The sequence below is a fragment of the Cicer arietinum genome, chromosome 7 (assembly GCF_000331145.2).
Source record: "Cicer arietinum cultivar CDC Frontier isolate Library 1 chromosome 7, Cicar.CDCFrontier_v2.0, whole genome shotgun sequence".
Classification (NCBI taxonomy): Eukaryota; Viridiplantae; Streptophyta; class Magnoliopsida; order Fabales; family Fabaceae; genus Cicer; species Cicer arietinum.
In genome coordinates, this window is record NC_021166.2 from 13,644,500 (window position 1) to 13,649,710 (window position 5,211).

General features: G+C 27.7%; 1 pseudogene; it reads right to left on the bottom strand.

Annotated features, from left to right (window-relative positions):
- LOC101501425 (mitogen-activated protein kinase kinase kinase 20-like) overlaps window positions 1-823 on the bottom strand; it is a 1,406-nt pseudogene extending 583 nt beyond the window's left edge.
- Between the last annotated feature and the right edge of the window lie 4,388 nt (window positions 824-5,211).

Consider the following 5,211-nt stretch of genomic DNA (forward strand, 5'->3'; position numbering starts at 1 on the left):
CTTCCGATAAATCTTCTGGTATCACCGGAGATTCTTCACCTTTTCCAATTCGAAGCAACAATGACCACAAACACGAATCATTCTCCAAATTCCACGCTGATTTTCCCGTTACCATCTCCACCACCGCACACCCAAGTGCCCAAATATCCGCCGGAGACTCATTCTCGCCGGAATTTACTGTTTCCGGCGACATAAACAGTGGAGTTCCTCTGCATTCGTATCCCCTGTTTTCACTCTGTTTTTCCCCTGTTTTTTTCGCAAGACCGAAATCAGCGATTTTGACTTCCCCATCGTTGAATACTAGAATATTTTGAAGCTTTATGTCACAGTGAACAAACCCATTCCGATGAATATGGTGAAGACCTTCAACGACGGACTTCGTGTAACGGCGAATGTGTTGTTCAGGAATCCGGCCACCGTGAAATTTTAGTTGATCGGAGAGGTTTCCGGAGGAAGCATATTCGAGAAACAAATTGTAATACTTTTCGCCATTCTCGAAAGTGTAATCGTCTCCGAAACAACGAATGATTCGTTGACACGAACCTAAGCAATCGAGAACTTGTTTCTCGTTTTTGAGTGAAGACGAAGTTGCAACATCGGAGGTTTTGACGGCTGTCGGAGAAGGAAATTGAGAGGAATTGATTCCTTTGGGTATAACTAAATGAACGGTTGCAAAAGTTCCTCTACCAAGAGAGTCTCCTCGTACCCAATCCATGATCACAAATCAATGATGCTGTTGTCGGTTGTTGTTTCTTGAATTTTGCTTTGTTGAGAAGAAAGAAAAGAAAGCCAAGTAGAGAAAAACTAACAGTGCCCTCCAAGAATCGCGAACCCCTCTCCTTTATATATGGGTGAAAATAAATCTTTTTTTTTTTTTTAAGAAATATTTTATTTCTTTTTTTTAAGAAATCTAGTTGATATTCAATGACATAAGCAATAAAGGCGTCTCGGGAAATTAAATTAAAATATTAATATTAATTAGGACAAAGATTTTATTTCCAAATATAATTAGGGCAAATATTTTTACACGCTAAATTAATTATAATTGTCATGATAAATCATTCCCACCTTTTTTTTCTAAATCCCCCGCTTTTTTTAAAGAATTGAAAAGTATATGTGTAAGCAAAAAACATATATTTTAGATCCCTTCCAAAAGCAATTTAATTCATTTCATTTTCTTAAAATAGTAAAAAAAAGTATTTTATTTGAATTGTCCTTAATTGAAACTTGTTCCATCAAAATAAATAAAAAGTTGTTGAAAAATAAAATCCATAATTATAAATTATAATTTTTTTTGCAGTAATTATTAGCATTTCTCTCAATCATAAATTATAACAGTAAATATGATAAAATTTTATAGATACTTGAAATCATTAAATAAAATGATAATTTTTTTAATAAAAAATTATTTGTGATTTATTTTACAATTTAATTAAAATAACTACCTACAAATATATTTGGTTGTGATTTATTTTATAATAATATATATTTTGTTGAAATTAAATCATAACATGAAAATAAAAAATATATTTTTAATCAATAGAATATAAAAAAAATTATTTGGATTAATTTAAATTAAAAATATATAAAAGTTGGTGGGAAAAAATAAAATTATAGAAATGATTAATTAAAGCACGTGATAGGCAAGAATAATTTGGCGGTAAGTAGTGTGATTTCCTAATTTGTCTGAACTAGCGTACCCCAATTGTGAACGTGGTTGATCAGAAAACGCTTCTCAAATATCTTTGTGAACAGATATTACGCTGCTTGGATAGTGACTTTAGAAACATATGGGCGTCTAATTATTATCCTAATTTAAATTAAAACTTTCTCTATGAATTGCTGGTACGGTGTGATTTTTGTGAGTGAATTATTTCAGTAATTATGTCCTTTTAAACACCTCTTCATAAAAAATATATATTTATTTGAGGTGTGTTTAGCATTTATCATCAGTTTTTTTGGTGGGATAAATTATGAGCATGATTTTCACTATTCACTATTTCAGACTAAATGTTATCGTCAATAGATCTCAACAATTCAACGGTTTGCTGGTTGTCAATTGCTATCTTAATGGTTTTATAAAAAAAAATTAATTTTTGGCATAATCATTATTTAGTTGATTTGATATTTTGTAGTCTTTAAAATATGAAACATTCATCTTAATTTTTTATATTAATTAATTAAATCTTATATAAATTAAATAAAATATATTTTTGTTGTAAATTATTTAATAATTTTTTATATGACTAAATTGGTTAACTGATCAAATTTTATATAAATTAAATATAATAAGACAAATATTAATTATAAATTGAGAAATTATGAAACAAACAATGAACATATTTTTCATATCAGAAATATTAATTATAAATTGAGAAATCATAAAAAACAAATAGTAAACATATTGCTAACATGAGTTATTGAAGTGGTAGTATACACATTATTTTCTTCTTCAACTAAAAGATGAAATTTTTTACATGAGTTCTTGATATTGTTGTAGAACAGTTAAAATATCTTATTTTATTTTTTAAAAATATAGAGAAAATAGATTTGAAAATGCTATTAATTCTACTAAAAATATTTTCTATAATTATTAAATAAAATATTAATAATTTATTTATTAATTTTTGAAAAAAATCGTATCTAATAGTTTCGCTTTAGGCTCTATAATGTGTTGGGCGGGCCCTATACTATCTGTTTGAATATTTCTATACAACTAAATTGAATATACTTTGTTTTTTTAGAAATTAACTGGAATATACATTTGAATAATTTTTTTACTTCTTCCTTAGTCTATTTTTGGAATTACATTAAATTTGCCCTGCTTATTTTACAAAAACTATATATAGTAGCTTTTATAAAATTAAGTTAGCTCACACTATTTATGACAAGCTGACTTTGTTATCGAACATTAATAAATAACTAAATCGTGTGCCTCAATAACGTAGATATATAGATAACTGCAAATGCATATTTACACTGAATTTTTCTTCTTTCATGGAATGCATATTATTAAAGGGCTTTTTGTTTATTCAATATCATTTATAAAGGGCTAAATTGCCTTGCAGACGAAAATAACAGTTCAACCCAAGAGGACTATAGTAAAATAATCCTTTATCTCACATTGGGTCAAGAGGGCTTAAAAGGTCATAATAAGAGGTTGCGAAGGCTAAGTTCGACTAACTAGGAGTTGAGGCCGACTAAATATCGGGAAGAATAGTTGAGCATCAGGACGAACTATTAATCTATACAACCAGAACATTGACACATGTCTTCAATTAGGTAGAGTCCTAATTTTTTTAATTAAATACCTTAACTTTTCAATATCAATATCTTAATGTTGTACGATGAACAATATAAAATTTTATATTTGCATCTTATGCCTAGAATAAATACAGTTTGTCATCACTATGAGTCTGTGACAGAGGATGCAGTCTATCAGGAACCATCACCCACGATCAAATGTTAGAATCTTAATGTTGTGATTTTAGGGACCCAATTTTTAGATTCAAACATAGTCTTCAAAAATATTGAGACGACCCTACTGAGGGTTGTGGTATGATCATGGTTAAGGGTAATGCGGATTATTGAAATAACCTTTCAATATTGTTCTCGATGTTCAATGCTTATGCGAGGACGTAAACACAAAAACAAAACAAGGTATGGTCACACATGTCTTACATATATGCAGTTTGAGAACTAAAAAATGATGTATTTTTCTCAAATAGAACTTGATTTGATCTTGATCAGGAGTATAATAAGCTTCAAAGTTGGGTGGAGAATTGGATTATGTGTTAAATACTCTTAAATATAGTTAGATATGTGTCAGATATATATTGAGATAGTTATGATTAGATGGAAGGTAGTTATGTCTCTTACATATCATGATTATTCACACAATGATTTTAAATTTTATATTTCTTTTTTAATTATTTATCTCTTTTTTGGACATGATTCTCAACATACCCTACAAGTCAGTTTTGTGGGAGTTGTGTAGAATTCAATCCAAACTCTAAGATGATATTAGGAATTATTTAAGGTCCATTATGTCACTTGTTGTCAGGTCACCACTATCAGACCACTCGAATCGCCTCCAGATGTTCAGTCTTAGACGTGAATGAGTGTGTTGAAAGTCTCACATTGAATGAGATAAAACTTAACAAAGTGTTTATAGGTTGTGGGTAATCTTCACCCTACAATCCGATTTTGTGGAAATTGTATAGAGTCCAATCCAAATTCTAAGAGGGCGGTATCTCCAAACACTCTTATATAAAATTGAGTCCTAGCGCAGAAGAAAACACATAACTTATGGTCAAACAAATAAATCCGACAAACAATTTAAATAAGTGTGAAAAATTACTTATTTAAATAAAATAAGAAAATAAATTAATTTAAAAGATTAATTATAGAAAGAAAAAAATAACCACAAAGTTTTTTCTTTTAATTTTTTGTTTTATTTAAACTATTTTATTTACAGATTTAACTACATTTATTATATGGGCTTGAGTCAGTATAAAACAACTGTTATGATTATTTTTAAAAATATATTAAGTTTTGTTGTAATATATTTTTTTCCTATTTTATCATTCGTTTAAGCAATTCTATTTACAGTTAAATTATCTTTCATTACTAGTTAATTAACTAACTAATTTTTTTTCTTGAAATAAAATTTTATAATTTGTATGAAGAAAAAAAAAAGATTCGTACGTACCAGTATGCATGCTGACTACGGATTTAAATTAATCTCAAATATTTACTAAAAATATAATATTTAATGTTTCAATATTATGGATAGTATATTTTTAAATTTATTTATAAGTATTTAATGAGCCTTGAGTCGGTACATCTGTTGAAAAGAAAATCACCATAGCATGACCTATAATGATTATTGATTAATTATAAAATTCTTCACAAATACAATGATACTATAAAATTATTTTGTTTTTCTTTCTATAATAGGACTATATAATTAAAAATGTATATATACCAATTCACAACATGATCCCAACCATCAAAAGTTTGTTTAATTTTCTCTTAATAACATGGATTTTTCATTAAATATTAAATATAAAGGCTATATTAAATTCCTTCAAATAATTTCAAGCTAATCTATGTTTTTGATAAGGGATAATCAAATTCTACTTCAACATCTTACTCATGAACAAAGAATTTTACTCATAATTAAATAGTTATCAATAAATTCAACTTGGT